This window comes from Amblyomma maculatum, chromosome 9 (assembly GCF_055883805.1).
Source record: "Amblyomma maculatum isolate TAMU_Amacu chromosome 9, ASM5588380v1, whole genome shotgun sequence".
NCBI lineage: Eukaryota > Metazoa > Arthropoda > Arachnida > Ixodida > Ixodidae > Amblyomma > Amblyomma maculatum.
Window position 1 is genome coordinate 113,907,902 of NC_139352.1, and position 23,802 is coordinate 113,931,703.

Consider the following 23,802-nt stretch of genomic DNA (forward strand, 5'->3'; position numbering starts at 1 on the left):
TCAGTTTTCAGATCACATATAGTGCACGATGCCCCGTTACATACCGGCTGAAAAGCCTTATACGCCCTGTTTATTCACAGTATTCACTTATTTATATTTTTACTGCTCAGTTCACTCTTTCGCTTATTAATTCGTATGCTATTTTCATCAGTCAGTTGATACTTTTGTCTGTCAGTCCATCTAACTGTCCGTCTCTTTGTCACTTCGTTTGTTTGTAGTTCTTGCTGCTTGGTTGCTTATGGCGTGTGTCATGGCTACGGTCTTCGAAGCGGGCGATACAGCTCAGAATGACCGCCCGACTGTTAAAATCATGCGCAATCCCTTTTCTGGTCCCTGCAGTGGAGACCACAGTGGGTACGTCTAAAATAAGATACAATAATATTTACTGAACTTTGGCCCCTGCCCGACGCTTTTCAGTACTGTAGTCGTCTTGCCCGCCACATTACGGGGTTCAGCTTGGAGGACGAGCCATTCTTCGAGTGAAGCAGGAGTATGAAGAGTTTGGTGCACAGTGCTTAGCACATATGTACGCAATTTTTGGGTTGGCGACCCGTTTCCAAGGGGTATGGGTGCGGTTGAGGAAACGGGGGTGACGGCGCTCCCTGTAAATGTCTTCTTCCCGCCAGCGTTTTTGGGGTGATGTTCCATGATGGAAAGCCCAGCATGCGTCTTCGTCTACGTGTACTCTGGAGCGTTATCGGGTTGGTGTAATAGCATCGTAACGGTTTCCATGATTTCACTCTCCAGGTTATAATTGCTGAAACCGCGCGAACTCCCGAATGGCAGCCTCTTCAGTGGCAACCGCATTGCATCCAACTGCGTGACGAAGTGTACCCGAGTGGTCGTCGTCGGCGCGAACCCTATAGGTTACGAGTGCTACCAGGCTCGACAGCAGCAAGAGCCCTCTTTCAGCCTCCCTTCGTGTTGTCTCTTTTGTCTTCGGGCGAAGAGAGACGACGACCGAGACTCAACAGAGGGGTCGTAAATCAGGGGTTCCCTGCTCTGCTGTCACCGCGAGTTCTATCTTTCCGCTGTAAGAGCGGCCCCCTCTCTGCTGATGCAGCGCTTGATACGCTTCTCGCCAATATTCTTTGCTATACCGCGTGAGGCGGTGTGGAGGTCGCTTCGAGATGAGCTATACTGACGTCCAACATAGTCTTCTCGAGTTTATCGAGTTAAATCACAGTGTAAACAAGTCAACTTTAGCCCATATAATACTCGTGACGGGCCTACACCTGAGTCCTTGCGAGCATCACTATGTACGATCTGTTTTCGCTAACACATGTCGTTAAAATCACGAGACACTTTGGCGACTAAAGTGGTGAAAGGCGACAGCCTGAGAGCCGCATTCTGCTACGTATTTGTTGCGAATGTGGCGGTGAATGATGCTTCGAGTAAAAAGGGTGACTGCTGAATCACATTCCTCCCATCCTTTACGACATGGTACATATGTACGCCTTTGTTGTCTCTGCGGGAGTTTTAAAGCGACGAGGCCAGTCAAACACTGACTGATCATGGCATTCACTCATGTACATTGTCTTGTGTGTCTTTTTTCATGTTTCGATGGAATTTTCCTTTTACGTCATGTCGTGTGCCAAAGCCAGGAAGTAAAGAAAAAAAAATCCGGGGCGTGGCGCAGTGGTAAAGCGCTGGGCTGGGGATCCAAGGGATGGAGGTTCTATTGTTCAGTGGAAGACAAGAATTATTATTTCATTTTTTAAGCCTCCGCAAAACCGTGACACTTTTCCTGACGACAACGATGAGCCAATAAATGCTTTCGCCCTAATATGACGTTTGAAATATGCCTTGCACTAAAGAGCGTTCTGCAAAATTTCGTTTTTGGCTTTATTTTGGTTACTCGAACTTCGCGTTGATGCTTTTTTTTTTTTTTAATCTTCAGATCTTTTAATTTCATCTGTTTTAATTTGTTCATTACCCACCGAAGGCTAGAATAAAATGATCGTCAGGAGAAGGAGGTGGAGGAACAGTTTTGTGCAATACGGAGACTTCAGCATTAAACCTACCGGGGAACTTCCCCGTTTTCTTTATTTTTGCTGCTTACAATCATACACAACAGCATTTAAATCACTGTAAGGAAATTTTATACGGACTTATATTACATTTCATGGTAAATTTTACTGTAAATAATTACATTTCAACACTAGTAGCCTAGTGATATAATTAATTACCTCGGTGTAATAATATGGCAGCAAAAGTAATTGTTCCTAAATTACGTTCACTAAGATGCACCACTGCCATTTCCGTCGCTAGTAGCTCATTTGCTGGATCTAGTTTTGTAGAAACGGAGCGACGTATAAGCGAGCCTCTTCTTTTCCATTGTTCCTGTATTGTTTTGACCGAAATCTGACAACTGTGGCTTGTAGTATATATTTTTTGCTTGTTTTTTTTTCCTCGTAAATCTAGCTTTCGTGGTCGGATTTCAAACACTATTTCGAACTCGACGCCAAATTAAGCCGCGATGAGGAAATTTACGCTCAGCGGGTTCTAATTAAAATACTGCGTTCACGCAGAGAGGTTTCGAGAAACTTGCTAACCGACCTAAGGAGAAGTTCACATTTTCTAAATACACAGGGGACATGTAGGGCACCGCAGAGGAATTTAGATATCATATAGGTTTATCCAACGACGTCAAAGGGTCCATGAAAAGCTGTTTACTAATACCGGAAAACGAGCGCGAGCAATCGGTATTTGCCATAAATCCTCCCTACAACGCAAGAATTTCAAGCCAACTTTTTAAACAAAATTAAACGCAAATGGAAGGTCAAACGCCAAAGACACTCAACCACCGCTGCGCGCAGTTTTGCTTGGGAAGGTATAGATTCACTATCGGCAAAGCCAAGGTCTCCATGCGCAGGAATACGACCTTCATGTGAGCCAGAGGTCAAACCACGAAACACTTGTGGTATAGCCACCCATGCATGGTAACAAAGGTCAAAGCTATGAACTATAGATTGTTCGATGTTACGTGATAATTGACGTCATATTGTGACTGAGTGTATATAAACAGGAGCGGTCAAAGCGCCAGGCCATTGCTACAGCATGGAGCCCGAGGAGAAGGACGCGAATGAAGCTATTGCGTGCACACTATAGTTTAACTGTAGCTAAACCACCATCAATTTCTTTAACCGTGCGCTATTCCCCTGGGTCGAGAAGCGCACTTTTTTGTTTTAGGTACGCTGTAACTGCAAACTATAAGGGGAGCGCTGTACACAAGGCTACGATTTTGCGTCTAGTACGGTCTAGCATCTTGTCCGAGAAACCGGCTTCGTGTTTTTTTTCCCTTTTTTTTTTTTTAGTTCAACTTGCAGCTCTATAACACTACTGTGACTAATGGAGGCGATTGTGTCATTTTGCACTGTTCATAATTTGTTAACCGCGTTGTTAAATCACGGCCGCAGCCTTCACTTGTAGAGCAGTTTCCTTTTCACGGAAACCATTGCCTGATTTTCACAAAACGTAATGACTGTTTTATGCAGTCTGAATCAGAAATTCCACGTTTCTTTTCGGAATTCTGACCCCTATTCGGATGTCAAAAAGAACAACCAATATTAGAGCAATTATATTTATATTGTGTATAACTTGCAAGGTAATTAAAGCACTTTTTGGAGCAGTAGTTAGTATTAATATTTAATTATAATCCCAGGGCTTTTTTTTAAGTAATTAGTGATGTAATGCTATTAATTTCATAAATCGCCATGCTTGTCCACAACGGACCTAATGCCCATGGTGGCTTCTACTGGACACGACGCGTTCTCAATTAACTTTCCTTAGGGTGGCCTTTCCTTAACAACTTTCCTTAGGGTGATTTCTATGACAATGTTTTTGTTTTGTTCAAGTGGCAAACACAATTATGTATGAAATTTAGTGTTGATCTCAGTGTTTGATGTGTTCTTTTTCTGTTACAAGTTTGATATCCGCTCGTAATAGCCCGCCCAGGGCTGACAGTATGAATAAATGAAATGAATGAATGAATGAATGAATGAATGAATGAATGAATGAATGAATGAATGAATGAATGAATGAATGAATGAATGAATGAATGAATACCTGGCGAACCTCCGAGCTCTTTTCTGTTTTGTTCATGGCTGCACATCACTGCATTGTTTGTTGTGCCTTGTGATAGCGCGTGTCCTGTGTCTTCTTCTCTTGTGTGTGTCTTCCTGTGCGCTTTATCTTCAGTCAAGTTGCTATGCACCATCTAGCCCAACTTCAAGTTTTGTTAAACTACCGTTGTGCCTTATTTTTACTCATTACACAAAGTGTATACATAGTCTTCTGCTGAACTGCATTAAAAGGCATTAAAAACTACAGCGTTCACACTGCAACGCGGATACGTCAAGGGTATCCATGTGGTCAAGGAAACCGAAAGAAGCCGACGCGCGAGACAAGGTCCTTGAAGAGAATATGGCTGCTTGACAGGCTGCGGCTCAACGTCCCAACGGAGTGAGAGCCATCTCACTAAATCTGTGCAGCGTTTCCGGAAAGTAGGTATGGCTCATAATAGAAACCAGCCAAAAGACGATAAACAGAAAAAGGTGCACACAGGACGAAGGCTGGACTAACAACTGATATTTTATTGAAGGAAAGGGATAAAAGAAGACTCACACAAAGGTGCGCGCGCACATGACCCCCAAGCAGTGAGAGGGCGGACATCAAAAACATCGTTCACCGTTGCTCTAACACTAGATCTAAGAATGCAGCTTCTTTCTTGTGAAGATTAGCCGACGGCTTCGTTACACACGTGTCTTTCGCTTTACTGATATAGTAAGCCTGAACATGTAGGTATGGCGTTAGGTTAACAGGAACTCTATTTCTAAAGCTGTTATCACGCAGGAATAAGCCTGAATGATTACACAGGGCACTTTGACAGGCCAATCACAGCTACCAACGACACTATAGAAAGGACTGAAACCAATCACTAGCCGTGAGCAAACGCTGCAATGCCTTAGTTTATCAACTTCCACAATACTGCACCGTTTTAACGAGATTGCTTAGGGCGGTGTCCTCGGTCAAGGGCAGGATCAGTGTTCGGGGAGAGTGTGGCGTAGTATTGCGATGACAACATCGCTCAAAGGCGAAGCTGCAGCTGACTCTGTGCCACGTGAGAAAGAGGGCAACACGCGGTCGGCCATGCGTTTCCTGCCTTCGCGGTGCCTCCCCATTCGCCGCCTGTCGCTGGCACCGCGGCTCGCATGCACGCATGCACACACCGCCAGGAAAGAGCCTCCGCTATCTGCCAAGCTTGCTGGCTGACGCGCTAACACAACAGCTGCAGCGCCCATTGGCCCCTGTATAAAGTCGAGGTGCCGGTTCGCCACAGCCTCAGTCAGTCGTCGATGGTGGTCCGTGCTCTGCATAACTGATGCAGTGTGTTTCGTTCTCCTCCCGCGACGATCAGTGCCGCCCGCGAAAACAGCTTGCGCAGTGACGTATGCGTTCCGCTTAGCGGTCTGTGCAACGGCGATTCCTCTAATTGGACGCGTAAATACGAGCGGCGACGAAAGCGCTTTTGTGCCGTCGGGAGTGGCGCGATAAATGAGATCGCCTGTTGGCAGGTTAGAACACATTTCGTTGCTTATCTTTTCTGACGCCGCCGTTTCATTGTCCCCGCACCCCTGCGAGCGCTGGAATCTGCTGGTAAGGGCGCCGGACTATAAAAGCGGAATAGCGCCATAGAAATTATTTCGATGCAATACGCACTTTGGTCCCGTACTAGTTGTGGTGTAAGGTGACAACTCTGCGTAACCCTTCCTCTGGGACGACGCACCGACTGCTCCAGCTGCCAAAACGGGCGCTTTCAGAAATGCAAGGAGTGCGTATTTCAGACTGGCCTTTTGTATAAACAAGCAGTTCCACTCATAGTGTAAATTACAAGACGCAGCGATCGCAAACTAGACAGAAAAATGAATAATGGGAAGAACAGACACCATGTAGCGGAGTTTCATTTCGGAATACATTCTTTTGTCCCCCTGACAGTGGCTGATGACTGTCGTGTATGATGTGCGCATCTGATCGCAAGCAGCTTCATTTGAATGCTTGGCCGTATAGAGGGAGGGGGGGGGGGGGGGGGGGTCACGGATGTCTAAAGATAAAGTGATGAGTGCTCTCATAACGACACTAGTACTCGGATGCAATGCTCACGAGCTTCTCTGGACCTAGTGCTCGGAAAATGGGCTCTTCTTCGATCTTTTATCACTCAAGTGATATCAATGGGATTTTTTTATCACTCAAGCCACCTTCCCCCATATTGCCCATGTTTCATGCTGGCAAAGGAATCAGCAGCTGTTTCCTGATGTCCCGAGTGGACTTCTGTGTTAGCTTGAATTCGAATTCGCACAAAGTTGCTTCTAGCGAGCCCTTTGTAAACAAGTTGCTCAAGCTCCAAATTAAATGTATGAGTACAGCCATGCCTCGTTGGACACCTAGGTTTCTGAGCGAAATTGCCGCAAAGCCAGTCATCCGTGATGATGACGAGCAGCAGGAAAGAAAAATATTTCAAAAAATAACACGCTATGAATAGTTCTTACCTGGTGGTATTCAACGAAGTTGAAGTTCGGCAGCTGTGGACGTTTACAATCCTATTGCCCCCGACGTCATTAATTATGTGGTACAACTCTGCGCGTCTAGTGGTCTATGATAGCTTAATGGCTTGTCGTGGATAAATATGTTCACTTCAACAGCTGTCGAACAGTTCAAGTTAACAACACAAAATGTTAACTTCAACAACAGCCCTCAGTCGGCTGAAAGCGATTAATTTAGTTTTCTACTTTGCACAAGCTGCAAAAAGCGTCTCCTCTGTGCTCACCCATTCAATACGGAAATGGTAAGGTGCATCGGTTCAGAAATTTAGCTCTGTAAAACACACATCCACATAAGGGTAATAACTTAGAAAATAGTTACACTTTTAATTGCGTCCTCAACTGACCTGAACTAAACGTGCAGCAAATCAAATACCTGCTTGGGATGCTGCTCTCATCAATGCCCGTATCAACGCGCCAAAAATACATGCGCCCTAGTAGATTCTGTGCATTTCCTTTCTTTGCCCGTTGTCCTGACAGCATGTTCCCATACAGCTTCTTATCTGCATCAGTGTTTTTGTTGTTGTTGTTGTTGTTGTCTGTTTTTTTTTTTTTTTTTTTTTGCTTTTATTGAGTGACACTGCCTGTAGCTATAGTTTGAGAGTTCTTGTTACTTGTTCATCTTTCCTAATTCTACCTTTTCCTGTGCTTCTATCGTCAAATAGTCTGCCACTTACGCTTGTAATCTTTTTTTTTTCTTGCTACTGTTAGTATCTTATTATGCGATTTCTGTATTGTCAACACCATTTTGATTCATAAGTTACAATGTAATGTACTCCTGTTCTTCCCTACCCTACTCTGTTTTTTCTCCTTTATATCAAACTCTACTCCCCTCTATAATGCCCCCTGGGCCTAGAGAATAATTGTAATAAATAAATTAATTAACGAATATAAAGAATTGTGATCCCCAGAAGATCTGTCCATAATTCGAGTCATCCATATAGATGAGGTCTGTTTAACGAGGCACGACAGTATTTACATAGGATTCTTCCTATCAGCTGTACTTTTGTCTTAAATGCACTGCGAAATGCAAGAGCAATAACTAAGATTTCAAGTTCATGCAAATAGATGCATACTTTCTCTGTAACAGAAAATAAAATAAACATTAAGCTTCGCTCGCTATTTCCATGTGTTAGCGGCCTTAAATTAAACATAAGCAAAATTGATCTCTGCTTGCATCCTGCAGAAAAAAAAAAAGATAATACTTTCATTTAATAGTCCTCATTAGTGAAAGAAAAAATTGTGTCTGCTATTTTTTCCTCCACATACAGCACGAATAGATTTGTATAGTTTGAGATTCATACTACTGAAAACAAATTGTAATATAATCTGGAAAACTTTCTAAGCTGTTGAATCAGCCGTTTTGTAGAAAAAGAAATACATTATAGGAAAAACTTTGCAGTCATTTTAACAAAACTGCAGTTTTATGTTTCTATATTTTCACAATAAAATACATTCTATACATTTACATGTTCTATTTACAGCGCCGATTGAAAAGGCGTTATAGAATAAAAGCATTTTCAGGTTTACCTAATCTTCCGCTTCAAACTTTTCTTGCGTTTCGATGGAGGCGAAACGGAGTGGCGCCCGTGTGCTGTGCGATGTCAGTGCACGTTAAAGAACCCCAGGTGGTCTAAATTTCCGGAGTCCTCCACTACGGCGTCTCTCATAGCCTGAGTCGCTTTGGGACGTTAAACCCCACAAACCAACCAACCAACCAACCAACCTTTAAGACCGAATCTGGCGTTTTTGTTTTGTAGCGAGAGCTACATTGGTCACAGTCTCGCCATTTCGCCGTGTCTGTCCGAAGAGCATGTGCCTGTCAAGAAGAAGATGAAGAGAAGAAGACAGATAACTCGGTAGTTGGTAAAGGCGAACGACAACAGCAAGTTGCTAGGACAGAAGGTTCGTTCGAACGTTGTGATGGCGGTGTACCCCAGAGTTCGACGTAGAGACAATGCCATACCCCCAGGAGTCTTCTACACCCGAATGAGAATTGTCAACGGCGAGACGCAAGGGAGGCTCATACGTGAAGTGATTTCCCTATGGCATAAATAAAGATGAAACAATGAGTAAACTACTATGTGCAAAAGCCATGTATTTACTTTCAAGCCGAAGCTAAGCGTAGCGTTATTCCAGGTTTAACCACACGCTAAACCCCATCTAATTTTTCTGCCTCCTCCTAATTTAATAAAATTTTCACCGCTAGTTCTCTGTCGCCTTGGTTCTTTGCTTCAAATTATATCGAGGAACAATGTTTTCTTTCAGCGGAAATAATTTTTATAATTTGCTATATGTTGTCCTTGGTAACCCGTCGTTCACCACAAGTTATTCCACAGCGATCGAGACGAGGGGATTATCCGTCGTTACTGAAATATGGCGACTACTATACCCACATAGAATGGCAATGGCTCGAGTGGTGTGACTTCGAAGAAGGGCGTTCACAGATCTTCCCAATGCCATCCGCCCGGCCAAAGACATCGACTGGGCCCATCTTCCACTGTCCCTCGACAGCGGGGCCTTCGCTATGCTCTTGGCAAAGCTCGGAGATTTGTCGGTCCCAAGAACCAAGATTTACGGCAGTCGACGCCAACGAACTAACACCCGCCTCGGCCACAGGGACTGCAGTGGTGCCAGATGCCCGCATAGACGCCTAGACCAAAGTGCACAGGTAATAGAATACATGTTTCGTGCATATTCTGATGTCACATTTCCAGCTCCCCAAGTGTCGAAACGGTGGTGTTGAGATGGACGTCCACTTTTCTAAGCAGACTCCACGCGATCACCTCTCACTTCGTGACGCTAGAACCACCAAGAACGCAGCGGCGTGGTTTCGCATGTCGGCAGCGACGCCAGTGGCTGCTCCAGCTAACATCCGGGGGCCCAGGTGCGCTACCGAATTCGTCGGAGCTGACGCGCCTGTGTTTGTAAACCGGGCGTAGCAGTGCCTGCATTGAAGTCTGCAAAGGCGCCTTTGGTGCTAAGGACACGTCGAGAGCTCGTGGAAGGACCGCAGCATGGTCTTGCATCGCACACGAAGGCTGCCGTCTCGCGTGAACGTACATGGAACAAACCCAACGTACACTGCGGACAACTTTGCGTGAGTGACGTCCGCCATATTCGCTCTAATTTTGCTAAAATAAAATTTGCAGCTTACTTTCAGCCTTGACGGAAGGTAATTGCGCACACGAAGACACACACACACACCCGAGAAAGAACGACACGCGCTAACTCACATCTGTTTTATTTACAGCGACAGCAGCAAATATATGCGGCAAGGGAGACATGCGCAGTACATGTCAATAACGGAAAGACCGAGACATAACAAGAACACAAATAAAATATTACAAAGCACGCGCTATTACCTTTCGTCAAGTTGCAATGCACCATCTAGCCCATCTTCAAGTTTTGTTAAATTACTTTGTCATTTCGGACAAATATAATAACCAAGCCGTCATCAGCCGTCGCCAGTTTAGACAAACAATGCGAACACAATAGGTTCCGTGACAGTATCTGTGACGTCATTAAACGGTAAATTGTATCGACAAAGACAGGGACGAAAAATATATATCAGACACATTATATCCTGTTTATATTCCACGTCCCTGTCTTTATTGCACTAATAAAAACTCTTTTTGGACCAGCCAGAGGGGAAGCCAATGAATGTGATTTGAACATTACTCTACAGTGTTAAAAAAATAAAAAAGCGCCGAAGTTCGCCTATAACGTTTTGCTTTCTCCTTTTTAGCTGTGAAGCTCTGCGTTGTCTTAGTCATGATGGTTGAAAAATGGCGAAGCTGTTATGATGCGAAATGTCGGAAAAGCAATTATTAAGGCGAAAGCATTGCTTGGCTATATATGTCTGCGAAAACGTGTCAGCAAAACATGGAAACAAAATGTAACGTGTGTTAATTAAGATAAGACTGGTAGTCATTAATGTGTATGTAATGTAAAGTGGTATATGAATCTCGAGCTATGCTTATAGTCATGCCATGTGAGGTATTATAGGTTTAGTCATGAGTCATAGTCACTTGTCACGTGTCAGTCAGATAGGAGATCCAATGTGCATGACTATGGAGTCCATGCCTTGCGTAAGTCAGTAAAATTCATGAACATGACTAGTGTAGAGTCATGACTCAAAAGTGCTGAGTGACGACTCTCAAAAAGAGCTGAATCATGACACGCAAAAGTACAGAGTCAGGACACTTTAAGAGCTACTACAGAGCAGCCAGCGCACATAGTTTCGCATTTTTTCAATGTAGATTTCTGCAGTGCTCTCAAAGGTTCGATGTGATTATTGCAGTCATACAGAGCACTACAAGTGGCAACCGTTTTCACGGTGCCGTCCGAACAGATGCTTCAAGCCTGGGGCAGCAGGTCAGCCTTCGTTTCGTTCCCTGCATCCTAGTAGCTGAAGGCCTGGCAGCAGCGACAAGTACAACACTCGCCTCACTGCCTTTGGAGGAGGCTCTTTCAATGGGGATTATGCCCTTATCGAGACCACGATTACGCTCTCCTCGTGATTTGGCTCCTCGCTCCTTTGTTTGCCGCGGAGCTTGTCCTTCTTCATTCGCTTGGCAACCGTTTTAGCCAAGATGGAGAAATAACTTCAGAAATCGAGAACACACAATGCGAAAGGTATGAACAACAGCGTGGATGGGCAAATTTGCAGTGCGTAGTACTGCGCAGCTTACTGAATAATATTTTCAGGCCAATCAGTTTTCTTGAGGAAACAAATATACGCGCGAAAAGAAATGGAAACAAAACTCATTCATTTTGTCGTTTTGGAATCTCGGGGTTCGCGAAATTTGGCGCCATTTGTAAACGACTTGGAGCACTCAGCACACGTCGGTGCACGGGTTTGCAATTTCCATTGTATTTGTGTGCGTGCGTGCGTGTGTGTGTGTGTGTGTGTGTGTGTGTGTGTGTGTGTGTGTGTGTGTGTGTGTGTGTGTGTGTGTGTGTGTGTGTGTGTGTGTGTGTGTGTGTGTGTGTGTGTGTGTGTGTGTGTGTGTGTGTGTGCGTGTGTGTGTGTGTGTGTGTGTGTGTGCGTGCGTGTGTGTGTGTGTGTGTGTGTGTGTGTGTGTGTGTGTGTGTGTGTGTGTGTGTGTGTGTGTGTGTGTGTGTGTGTGTGTGTGTGTGTGTGTGTGTGTGTGTGTGTGTGTGTGTGTGTGTGTGTGTGTGTGTGTGTGTGTGTGTGTGAGAGAGAGAGAGAGAGAGAGATGAAAAATACTATTTTTGTATCGCTTTCTGTTAAATATTTAGCCTTAAAGTCCCGGTAAGAAAATGCATTATGGAAGAAATTTTCTATCACGTCATCACTACTGAGTCATCTACCCTGTGCTGAAAATCCATCAAACAGGCGTAACTGTCAAAGAGGGCATAAATGTCTGAATCCTAGATGATTACGAAGCAATATGGGCTCCGTCTGCCGTTTCTATTTTTCTTATGCAGTAAGTTTGAGTTGGTAAAGGCAAAGCTAATAAAAACCCATGTTTTATTTCTTTTTTTTTATTTTGAAGATAATGCGAGCGTTGCTCCAAGGACAACTATAAACTAGTAGGCGCTTCAATTGCAGACTTGAACACACTCCGAAAAGAGGGTGTCATAAATTTACCAGTGGCGCTGTTTTGCAAGCTGAAGACAGATACTGCCAAATGGGTTCGCATCGCTTGCTTCCCCAGTATTGGCTAACTAAAACGCGCGCAAACGTCATTCGTTTTCCAATAGTAACGAAACAACGAGCAGGGGTAAAGCTGCAACCTGTATTTAGCACATACGCTTTGACGCAGTCACACGGCCAAGTGCTGAACGGTTTCCTCACGCTCGCCAAGGCGGCTGGTTAGAAGCAAGTTTGCGGAAACCGTAGAACAGCTGCCATCGGTTGTTGCATAATTGGATGAGGCAACTGCAATGATCGTCAAAAGACCTAAAAGATCTATAACTTGGACGCAGTCGATTCTCTGAAAATTTCCATGCCTAGAAACAAAATGCAGTACAGTTCACACACACACACACACACACACACACACACACACACACACACACACACACACACACACACACACACACACACACACACACACACACACACACACACACACACACACACACACACACACACACACACACACACACACACACACACACACACACACACACACACACACACACACACACACACACACACACACACACACACACACACACACACACACACACACACACACACACACACACACACACACACACACACACACACACACACACACACACACACACACACACACACACACACACACACACACACACACACACACACACACACACACACACACACACACACACACACACACACACACACACACACACACACACACACACACACACACACACACACACACACACACACACACACACACACACACACACACACACACACACACACACACACACACACACACACACACACACACACACACACACACACACACATACACACACACACACACACACACACACACACACACATATATATATATATATATGAAATCTTGGCCACGGTCAATAGTAGTGAAAAATGAAGACCAGCCTTCGTCAGGATGTGACATTCTGACGAAGGCTGTTCCACAGCCGAAACGTCAATAAATTGTTTCACATGTTGGTCTTCATTTTTCACTATATATATATAGGCAGAATGGGCCGTTGGATTCTACGCCTGCAAGAATACCATTTCGACGTCGTTTATAATTTGGGCCGCCAACACCAAGACGCCGACGCTCTTTCTCGCTGCCCGGTTTCGGAATCAGCCTGCTGTTTTTCTTCACAATGCATTTCCACCTCTGACCACAGCCGATCATCGCTTCCACCGACGCATATCACTGCAGTTTCTTTTGACGACTCTGAGAACAAGCACGCTCTCCGCTCACAGCAATTAGCTGATGCCTACTGTCGGCCTATCATCGACCGCCTTATCGGCGCTTCGAGCCCACCCAACGCTAGGCTTCGCCGACAGCTTCGCAATTTCAAGCTTGAAGATGGCATACTACGCCGCTACGTGTATTATCCTGATGGAACTCGCTGGCTCCCAGTCGTACCGCGTGTGCTTCGCCCACGTATACTAGCGGCTTTCCACGATGACGCTACTGCAGGTCGCCTTGGTTTTAACAAAACATACGACCGCGTGAAAAGACGATTCTTTTGGCCTGGCTTGTCCTGGCTACCACCGTAGCTAAATACGTTGCTTCCTGCCACCTGTGCCAACGTCGCGAGCGGCCGACTTCTTCCCCCGCTGGTCTCCTACAGCCCCTTTCCTGTCCCGCCACACCATTCGACGTAGTCGGCATCGACTTATATGGTCCCCTACCTCTCTCCAATGGGGGTAACCATTGGATTATAACCGCTGTCGACCACCTTACACGCTATGCTGAGACGGCCCCTGTACCGACTGGTTCCGCTGAAGAGATGGCTAATTTCTTTTTGCGGTCAATTGTATTGCGTCATGGCGCTCCTCGGGTGCTTCTAAGTGACCGCGGGACGGCCTTCTTATCGACAGTCGTATCCGAAGTTCCTCGTGCGTCATCCACCCTCCATAAGACAACCTCAAGCTACCATCCCCAGACTAACGGTCTGACTGAGAGATTTCACCGCACCCTATCGGATATGCTATCCATGTACATCACACCGGATCATCGAAATTGGGATACTGTTCTACTATTCGTCACATTCGCCTATAATACTGCAGTACAGCGGACTACCGGTTACTCCCCGTTTTTCCTCGTTTTCGGCCGTCCTCCCACTAGAATCCTCGACACTTCCTTCTTCTCTACGCCCGACTATTCCTCATCATTACCAGCCCAGTTCTTATCCCGTGTGGCCAGATGCCGTTATCTTGCCCGCCTCAACACAGAAGCGTGCTAGCAAGACCGCAAGAGTCGCTACGATTCGAAGCATCGCGTGGTCTCTTTTCGTCCTGGTGACGAAGTACTGCTCTATACACCACTGCGCACCCCTGGCCTTAGTGATAAATTTCAGCACCGCTATCTTGGTCCCTACAAGGTAATCAACCAAACTTCCCCAGTAAACTACCAAGTCACCGACGCCACCGTGGAACTGAAATTGTTCATGTATCTCGCTTGAAGCCGTTTGTTCGCCGCGGTACATCGGTTGGTTAGGAGCGGCCAGGCTGGCCGCTTCCGACCCCCCGGGCAGATTGTGTGAGCCCTCCACGGATCTTCTTTCATTTGTACATACCATGATCGTCTTCCTCTTGTACATACCATCATCATCGTCCCGCGGCGCCGGCTCCGGCACGCGTTTGGGTTTTCTTTTTTTTTTTTTTTTTTTTTGTTGTACGCAAACTTGCCATAAGACATATTATATAAACTCATGTAAATGGTTTTCCGTGAGGAACCGGAGCAGGCTCCCGCTCTTAGCGTTGTCGGTGAGCCATTTAGAAAAGTCATCTTCCCTTGTTGTGGTTAGACCCACTTCGCGCAGAATCTTTGTCCTTGATTCCCTTGTCCCTGCACAAGTCCATAGCAGGTGACGAACATCCACTTCTGCAGCTGGTGTGGAACACTTTGGGCATGTTGTTGGTCCGATTTCAGCTTGCGATTCCCATCGGCATTTTACCGACGGGGTAAGGGCCGCCCCAGCTCTTATCCTTCTAAGGGAAACCTCCTCCAATCTCGTTAAGTTACGAGGGAGTGGGAATGTACACGGGGGAATGAGGGCACGTGTACTTTTCCTTAAAGAGGATGCTAAAATGGAAACAGCGGAGCTGGCATCGAAAGGGAGCCTGGTGGGGGGCGCATTAGTGTGTGGAACTTCGTGTGTGAGGTGGTCAACTTTTCTCTGCTCAGCGTTCTCAGCATTGTCTTGTGTCCAATGTATCTGGATGCTTATCTTTGTTTTTTTATTGAGTGCGTGGATTTCCTGGGTAACAAATAGCGTCTTCGTCACTTTCTTTAGTTGTTTTATGGCGGCTAAGGAGTCTGTATAGATGTGGGCTTCTGTTATCGAATCTATTTTATTTATCGCCTCCATAGCATCGCGGATTGCATAGAGTTCCATCACAAGCGGGTCCGGGTATTCTAAAAGATATTCTTTATGTACCTTTAGTTCGCTGTGTGTTGGACTAGTAGCTGCTGTTCTACCGCCAATTTCTATAATTGATGCGTCCGTATATGCAATTAAGGTACCTGGAAGTGCATCAACCAGAGGTCGAGATGCCAGCTTTTCTTTGCGACGAAGCCGAGTGGTCTTGTTTGTCGTGATAGTAGTGAATTCCCAAGGAGGGGGGTCAGCCATTGGTGGTGTTCGAACTGCCACTTCGTTGTACAAGGATGCTATGGGCGTAACGTACTTTCGCTTCATATCAGATTAAACGCTGACACGGCATGCCTTGCCTTCACGACCTTGCCGTCTGGACCTGGCCTTCTTTCACAAGATATATATATATACACACTCTGAGAAGCATATATTAGCTTCTATTTCTTTCTATTATGGTATGTGCTTAAACAATGAGTGCTTGGGACATTTCTTTATGTGAAATAACGAGTATTATCAGCATCTGCCCGCGGTTAGGTCCACTGCAGTACAAACGCCTATACCACTGGTCTCCGATTGGCATTGCCTAAGGGTAACTCACCCCCATCGCAGCCGCTCCATTCGCCTAATACTTAAGCACAGCTACATTCGTACCTCGTCTCTTTCTCTTTAATTCATTTCCCCGCTGTCACCCTGCCAAACCGAAGGTTGCAGTTCTTAGCATTATTACTTGTCCTTTCCAGGTGTGGCGGTTTCGACCCCACTGGGGACCGTACGGGTACGGCACTGTGAGGGTTCGAAGGGCTTGAAAAAGGTTAAAAGATGAGGTCAGGGAATGGATCGAGACGCATTTCAACTATGCCTCCGGTCCACAGCGGGGAGAATGAGAGTCCTGCTTTTAACAAAGATAGCTATTAAGTCACGTTCTCTGAGTTTACGGCTTTGGCGTGCATGTGCAGTAAGGCTGCGGCACGCTCGTTGGGCACCATGCTGCGGGCATGACATTGGAGGCTTTGCTTTACACCACACGGAGTGGTCCGAACATAGTGACGCCACAAGTTGCAGCATGTTGGTATCACGCACATTTTACCAAGAAGAGGCATAATGATTAATATGAAGTAATTAATAAGCAAGTTGTTACCGCTACTAGACTTCGCCGATTCTCGCGCTACATGATGCTAACAGTGATGGCAATTCTTCCGTTAATTTTGTTTTAGAGGACCTATTAAACGAAAAAGTGTCCGGTGTTTGCCGAATACTCTCCTGAGTCTGGACCTGGAAGGTGAATGTCCTAACTATGAGCGCCCAGCCACATACCAATTTTCACTTTCTAAATGCATTCACCCACCTCCATCCTGATTCAGAAAGGCTGTGCCCGCCACCCAGCCGGACACGCCTAGTAGCATTATAATTTTTTCTAACACCCATCCATGATTGTTATTTCTATACTATAGTGCCACAGCGCTGAGGGCTCTTGCGCTGTCCTTGGCCCTGTCCTTCTGGATTGCCGTCTCGGGTCGCCAAAAGAACCTGTGACATTTTGGTAGAGGTGCTGGGTGAATGCAGCGCAGTCCCTCAACGCTCGCTGCTTTGAGTCCGCTCCCAAGTTTCAGCCGGTGGTGGCGAAAACATAGGCTGTACAGTGGACACCGCCCCTTCGACGAGGAGGCCGAATATACGTGCCAGTCGGCGGCTTCAAGGGCTCGCTCCCGAATCCGGTCTGTTGCCGAACTCCAGAAGCAGCGGTTCGCCACGGCTTATACAATTCCCAGAGTACCACCACCCAATGTTAGCAGACGGACTCTTTACTCGCACCGTCCGTGGTCTGTCTACCGATGACTCCTCGCACGGCTGCTACGTTCCATGGCGATACCTCCGAAGATGTATAGGACTAGCTGGAGCCAAGCAAAGCGGCGGTGGCCCAAAACCACGCGCACTTCGTGCGATCTTCCTCTTTCTCTTTATCACCGATCCGCCCCATGCAGGCAGCAGCAACTATTGTTACCACGGGTGATAATATGACGTTGTTAGCAATCGGAACATGACAAAATATCGCCTGTCTATTCATGCCGGACCGGTCATTCCATAGCGGTATATCCACTGTGCACGGGCACATCTTCATTCTTCTTTGAAGCGATATCTTCACTGCGCTAGGTGAAGCCGGGTTTCGCTGTGCGTTTCGTGTTTCCCAGATCACCATGAGTTTCTTCCTGAACCACAGTCAAGTTAAATGTTAAAGGTCAAAGTCAAAGGCCAAAGTGTGAGTGTGAGTTCACGCAAGAAGTTCAACAAAGATTCAACCTCGACGTATCACTGCACCAGCCCATGTTTAGGACACAGTGGGGATCGTGTATAGACTTGGTGTTACAAAGAGAGCCAATCCAGTCATCACTGCGTGTGATCAAAACTGATGCCAAGAACAAGCGACCGCAGAAGCCTCTTTATAGCAGTTTCTAAGCAAATGAAAGAATAATATGAAGCCGTTTCTGGTTTGTGACATGGCCTTTCAATCAAAGCTTTATCAAGTATAACCGTATTGCATAACTCAACGCTTTATTTGGCGTGAAGCTATCTCGACACAATTTAACCGAAGCTAAACCACGGCCATTTTTCTTTCACTTACATCGAAGAACTGGAATGACTGCCTGAAGGCGTTGTGCCCCACTCCTACTCCAGTTGGATAAGTTTCAAGATTGCTATTGAAAGACTTCCTGTTGTGGAGCCCCTACTCAGGGGCCTTTGAGGTATGAATAAACAAATACCACAAGCCTGTGCTGAAAGAAAATTCAAAGGCACAAATGGGTTGCCTAACAGGTGAAGCTGTGTACACGGGACGGCCAGCAGACTATAATGCTAACGTTTAGATCGTCTCGCGAATCGCGTTGGTCGCCTGCAATTTCTTGCCCTCTTATCACTAACCTAAGCGCGAACGCCAGACCACCAAGACCGTGTGTCTGTTTTGACTGCGCCGCATTGCCGAGGCGTTATAAAACCGCCGAGAGAGGGCGTAGGCAGGAGAGCGCAACTCTCGCACTGCTATATACGCCGTTGTTGATTTATGTGGCGGCTCGGTCGCGTAACGGGTCGGACCACGCGTGATTTATCGGTCTCCCATCGGCTCTGCAGGAGCGCTGAAGTCTTCCTCCAAGACACGCCTCGGCTCCTTCTTGTTATTCTTTCCTCATTGCGACGTTTCTAAAAGCGCACTGTCCCAAGTGTCCGTCCATCGGCAGTCGCAGTGACAGGGGGCCACTTTGTAATCAGCGGTCAACGGGTCCGTTGCAAGCGCGCTAAAGGCGGCACGCGTTGGAATAGACTAACGCAAATAGCGAAAGGAAACGCGCTGGCAAGCGCAAGGAAAGAACTGAGTACTGGACACTGGACGTGGGTAGTTGAAATTTCGGGCCACACTGCTTGCTCAAGAAGGCAGCATAAATATCCCTGCCGTTGTTTAACCGACAGTAAGGGATGGCGAAAGGGGAAAGCAGCGGATAGGCATCGATATGCATGGGCAACAACAACAACAACAACAAAAAGAATAAATAAATAGATAAACCTGTGATTTTATTTTTTCTTCGCAAAATCGAGAATTTCGTTATGTACAGAGAGAGCTTGTTTCTGCGGCAGTTTGCGGGTTAATTGTGGCTTCGCCGCCGAAAACATACGCCCTGTTTGGAAGATGCAGCATCAAGGCATTACCTTTATTCGCACGTATAATATTAATGTCTTCTATAGAGTGCAGTTTTTTTCCATTACATTGTTAAACCTTATGTAATTTAATGCACATTATATTTTATTTCAAATTATCGCAGATTGTGCAAGTAGCGCTTTATCTTCCGGTGACAAAAACCAATGAATTAGTCCAGTTCTTCACTAACTGCATGAGCAACGCTTTCTTCGCAAAGAGGCGGGTAATTCGCGATTGCCGGTTCGTGAACTGTAAACATGAACGCGAACGTTCTTTTCTCTTCTGTTCATTACTTGTGGCAATACTTGAGGCTGTTTTCTTCCCCGCAGCCAAGCGCGGCTCGTCACCACCACCTTAAACTTGACCATGGTCATCGTGACTACAATACTACGAGGTGAACAAACTCGAGTGCAAGGCTAAGGAATTCGCAAATGGCTGTCAGTTATGCCTAGCCTTGTCCCGTCCACTGCCAGATTATTCCGGCGAATTTCCAACATTCGATCCTAACTCCATCCGTCTTTCCATCGTTTTTATCTATACTATTGCTCCCTCTGACCAGCTATAGACTGCGCTGTCTGTCAGTTCCGCACAATATAAACTTGTGTCCGAATCCATATACTCTTCTTCATTTCAGTTAAAACACTGCAATACATCTTGTTTGCACAAAAACATAAAACGCTGTCTGCATTTTTCGAGGAATGGAGTCTCCTTTATATAAGAAGGCGTTCTAACTAAAACATTCACTCCCTTTTCTCCGCTCAGAAAATTGTTTTCGACCTCTCTTCTACCGACACTCCGAATAGGACGATATCATAGAACAATCCTGCAATTATTTATTGTAACTGGGTGTTTCGAGTTTGAAGGCCACGACAAAATCCGGGATCAATCGGTAATACTGTTACGGTGCCTTTTGCCGAGGGGGGTAGTGTTACCGGGAAAGGACCAAAGTGCTGTACTCACTGACAAAGACGACGATCGAGGAACGCGGGCACGACGAAAAAGAGAACGACGCTGAGAGAGTGGATTACCGAAGTTAGCGTCGAGTTCAGCCCATCGCAGTGCCGTCACGTTAAGTACATCCCCGTAACAATACTAAAGAGAAAACACTTACCTTCTTTTTTCTTTTCTACAAATAGCCTCCTGTCTGCCTATAACAATGTCGCTAACAAAACAATCACACCGAGCAATACTCTCTCAGTCAGTAAACGGTGTTACCCTCCGCGCTACTGTATACCTGCGCAGAATACAAGGACGCAGCGTGCTCACAGGCGTCATTCATTCTCCTGATGCCCTCCCCCCCCCCCCCCCCCCTTCCTCCGCCATTTCTCAGTTTTTCTTCTCTGTCTTGATCGATCGCCTCAACTAAACTACGGGTCTCCGTCTCGCATCGGCGCATGAAGGCACGCGCTAATGACGTACCGCACGAGTGGTCTGCCAAAAATCGTGACGTCATACCGCTCCGCCGACACGCTTCTGTGACGCCGGTGACCGCACGTGCGAGTCTTTCTACTTGTTCTCCTTTCATTTTAAGCGCTGCTTGTCGCAAATAGAGATCAGACGGAGCTGCGTAGAGGCTGAGGTTAATTGCGATGTAGACTCGCATTGCTCTAAGCGTGCCTCAGCAAAAGAAAAAAAAAGACTTAGAAAGAAGTAGCGACATTTTAGAAGCCTATACTTGCGACCATCAGGTGGTTTCAATATTATATTTCAATTGTATCAACACTGCTCCTTTTCTTCAGCTGTTGTCATGACCTACCATTGAGCGGAAAGAACAGAACAGATTGAACAGGTATGACTAAAGAAAAAGAAGCGTTTTATTGTACCTACCCTGGGGAATATTTTATTTTACGGGTTATTTTCAAGGGAGAAATAAGCGAGATGAAGTTACGCTTGTCACACCGAGTGAAGTGAATAGAGCTTTTTCATCTTGTCGTCTTTCCTTGAATGTCAGACTTTCGGTAGTCTTGAAACACGCGCAATCCTTATACAAAAGGGGCACAAGACTTACTGGAAGAAAATGTAGGCGATCAATTTGAATTGATGTTGAGGAGGCTCGATATTATTTTTTTCTACCGTATTTATTTGTTGTGCCACACATGTAGAGCACACATGTAGAGCATGCATGCCGTATACCACCACCGTGTACTTGTAACTTCAATAAACCATTATCATCCCTCTAACCAATGCTATGTCACTTAATTGCCACTAAACTGTTATTGCCAAGTTGATATAGGCATTGTAGTCGGTGTCTTAGTATAGCCACCGTTTCTTTTTTCTTTTCTTTTCTCTCTTTTTTTTTTTTTTTTTTTTTTTTTTGAAGATGATATTTCGTTCTAGCCGGTTTTCGTTCATCCTGTGTTTCATTATCGACCCGATGCTTCAGACAGACGACAACACCGACTTCCCCACCCGCCATCGTGACAGGTGGGACGAGATTAATCCCCGTAAAGACCATCTGTTATTTGCCAAAGGTTGGCAAGTCACATACATGCCCGCGCCAGACAGTTTTCGCAAGAAGGCGAAAACTGTGAGGCAAAAAAGCTGGGAAAAAGCTTTCTGGCTTTTATTTATTTAGTTAGTTAGCTAGCTAATTAAGTATTTAGTTTGTTTTTTTTATTACTTTCCCTCCAGGCCGAATGCATTGAAGAGGGTAGCGCATGGTTGCAGACACTTTGAGTACAAGCTGGTTAGAATCGCAATTATACAGTTTTAGCTAATCAAAGTAGAGCAATAACTATGACGATTGGAGCTTGAGGCAGTAGGCCGGGGAATGTGATTCCAGTCCTTTCTGCTCGTGTAATAAAGGAATACTCCGCAAATTTCGTTTTAAAGAGGAAAATAAAATGGGGATGCTCAGTTGCTGATGAGGCATATGATGAAGGAGTATACAAGATCGCTAAGCAGTCTGGGAGATTAAGTTTCGAAACAAAATAAATAAACAAAGTCAAGCTACCTTGAAATAATTCGAATTCGCCGATCAGATTATCCTCGCCGAGATCCCAAATGAATATCACGTATTCTAACTTCAAACTAACGCTTCATAGAAGAGAAGTTTCATCGAGCTACAAGCAGAGGAAAAGTTACGACTGAGGTAACTAAGGGTGCAGTGGGGATTGTTAATTATGAAATTTAAAGACCATGTTAGATCACTTGTTACGTGAACAACTAGACAGCGAACCATCTAACTTAGTTAATAAGCGGGATGGGTAGAAACACTCGAGACAAGCAATGCTTTATATTTTAATGAAATTTCATTTCATTGATCACGTGCCGCTAATGCCATCAAGTTCTTTTTTTTTTTTTGCAAGATGATAGCGTTATTATAGCATTGAAGAAGTGTAGCTTGTTGGACCAGTCGGTATACATGATACATGAAAAAAAAATGCGGAAAGGACGCGTTTAAAAGCGTCGTCTTACGTCATCCTGTGGATTTCTCCTTGTGAACGCGTTACAAGCGTCGTCCTACGTCATCCCGTGGATTTCTCCTTGTGAACGCGTCCTTTCCGCCGGGTTTTTGCCCGTGCGTTATTATAGGATCGTTAATTTAAGAAATATTACTCAGTCATCTGAAGATGAATGAATATTAGAAGATCGGCAGGTAGGGGGCACATTAATGTACATAAAGGACAAAAGGATGCCTAAGACGGGCCCCAGGGGCACCCCGTCCAGAGCGGTTGACAGTGAATGAGGAATGAAGGCTACTTGCTACTGCAGATTGAGTTCGATTGGAAAAGAAATGTTCAAGTCATATTAAAGCACTGCCATGAAAGTTCAGTTTGCTAAGTTTAAAAAGTGGTAGTTTGTGCTGTTTACGATAAATTGTCTCAAAAGCCTTGGAAAAGTCCAGGAAGAGAGAAGCCACGTATGTCAGGCCTCGTGCGTGGTTCACTCGCATCTCATTTTAAAATCACATGCTGCAGCTTATTCCATGCAGGAGCGTGTTTGATTATGGGAGCACGTGTGTGTAATTGCAACTTAGGAGACATTTAAACAAATCATGTAAATGCCCCTTGGTGCCGCTCGATATATTTGCACCAACCAGCGGCGACGGCTTTTCTTGAGAATACTTACATGCGAAAGCAAAACTAATGATAAAAATAAACACCTTGGGCGTAATTTTTGCGCCAGGGTGCATTTAATTTATCCAAGAGTAAAAGCAAACAGTTCGTATTTATGAAATTGTGTAGCCGCAAAGAATCCAGCCGCAATGACTGTAAATTTATCAATTAATTTCTTTCCTATCCAGCTGGGGATGGGGGCAACAGTGCAAGAGTATCACATTACAACATAGCGTAAAGTGAAAGCGATAACAGCCCAATTACAAATATAACGGTGCAATCATTACAACATGACATGTTCGATACAAAGCTATGTAGGAATCGTGACAAAGTTGACCGGTTCTTTCCTGGCTATATGGTAGTGATCTGGTCAATATTCACTACTATGCATTCAATGCTTGTTATT

General features: G+C 45.4%; 1 long non-coding RNA gene across 2 annotated transcripts in view; it reads right to left on the reverse strand.

Moving 5' to 3' along the window:
- LOC146180177 (uncharacterized) overlaps positions 1-20,569 on the reverse strand; it is a 94,090-nt gene extending 73,521 nt beyond the window's left edge. Inside the window, exon 1 of one of the 2 annotated variants that reach the window (XR_014700787.1) lies at positions 20,450-20,569. This is a non-coding gene — a long non-coding RNA (uncharacterized LOC146180177). Of the gene's footprint in view, positions 1-20,298; positions 20,414-20,449 lie in introns of those variants that run through there. The other variant, XR_014700786.1, reaches the window with a different exon arrangement.
- Positions 20,570-23,802: the final 3,233 nt, after the last annotated feature.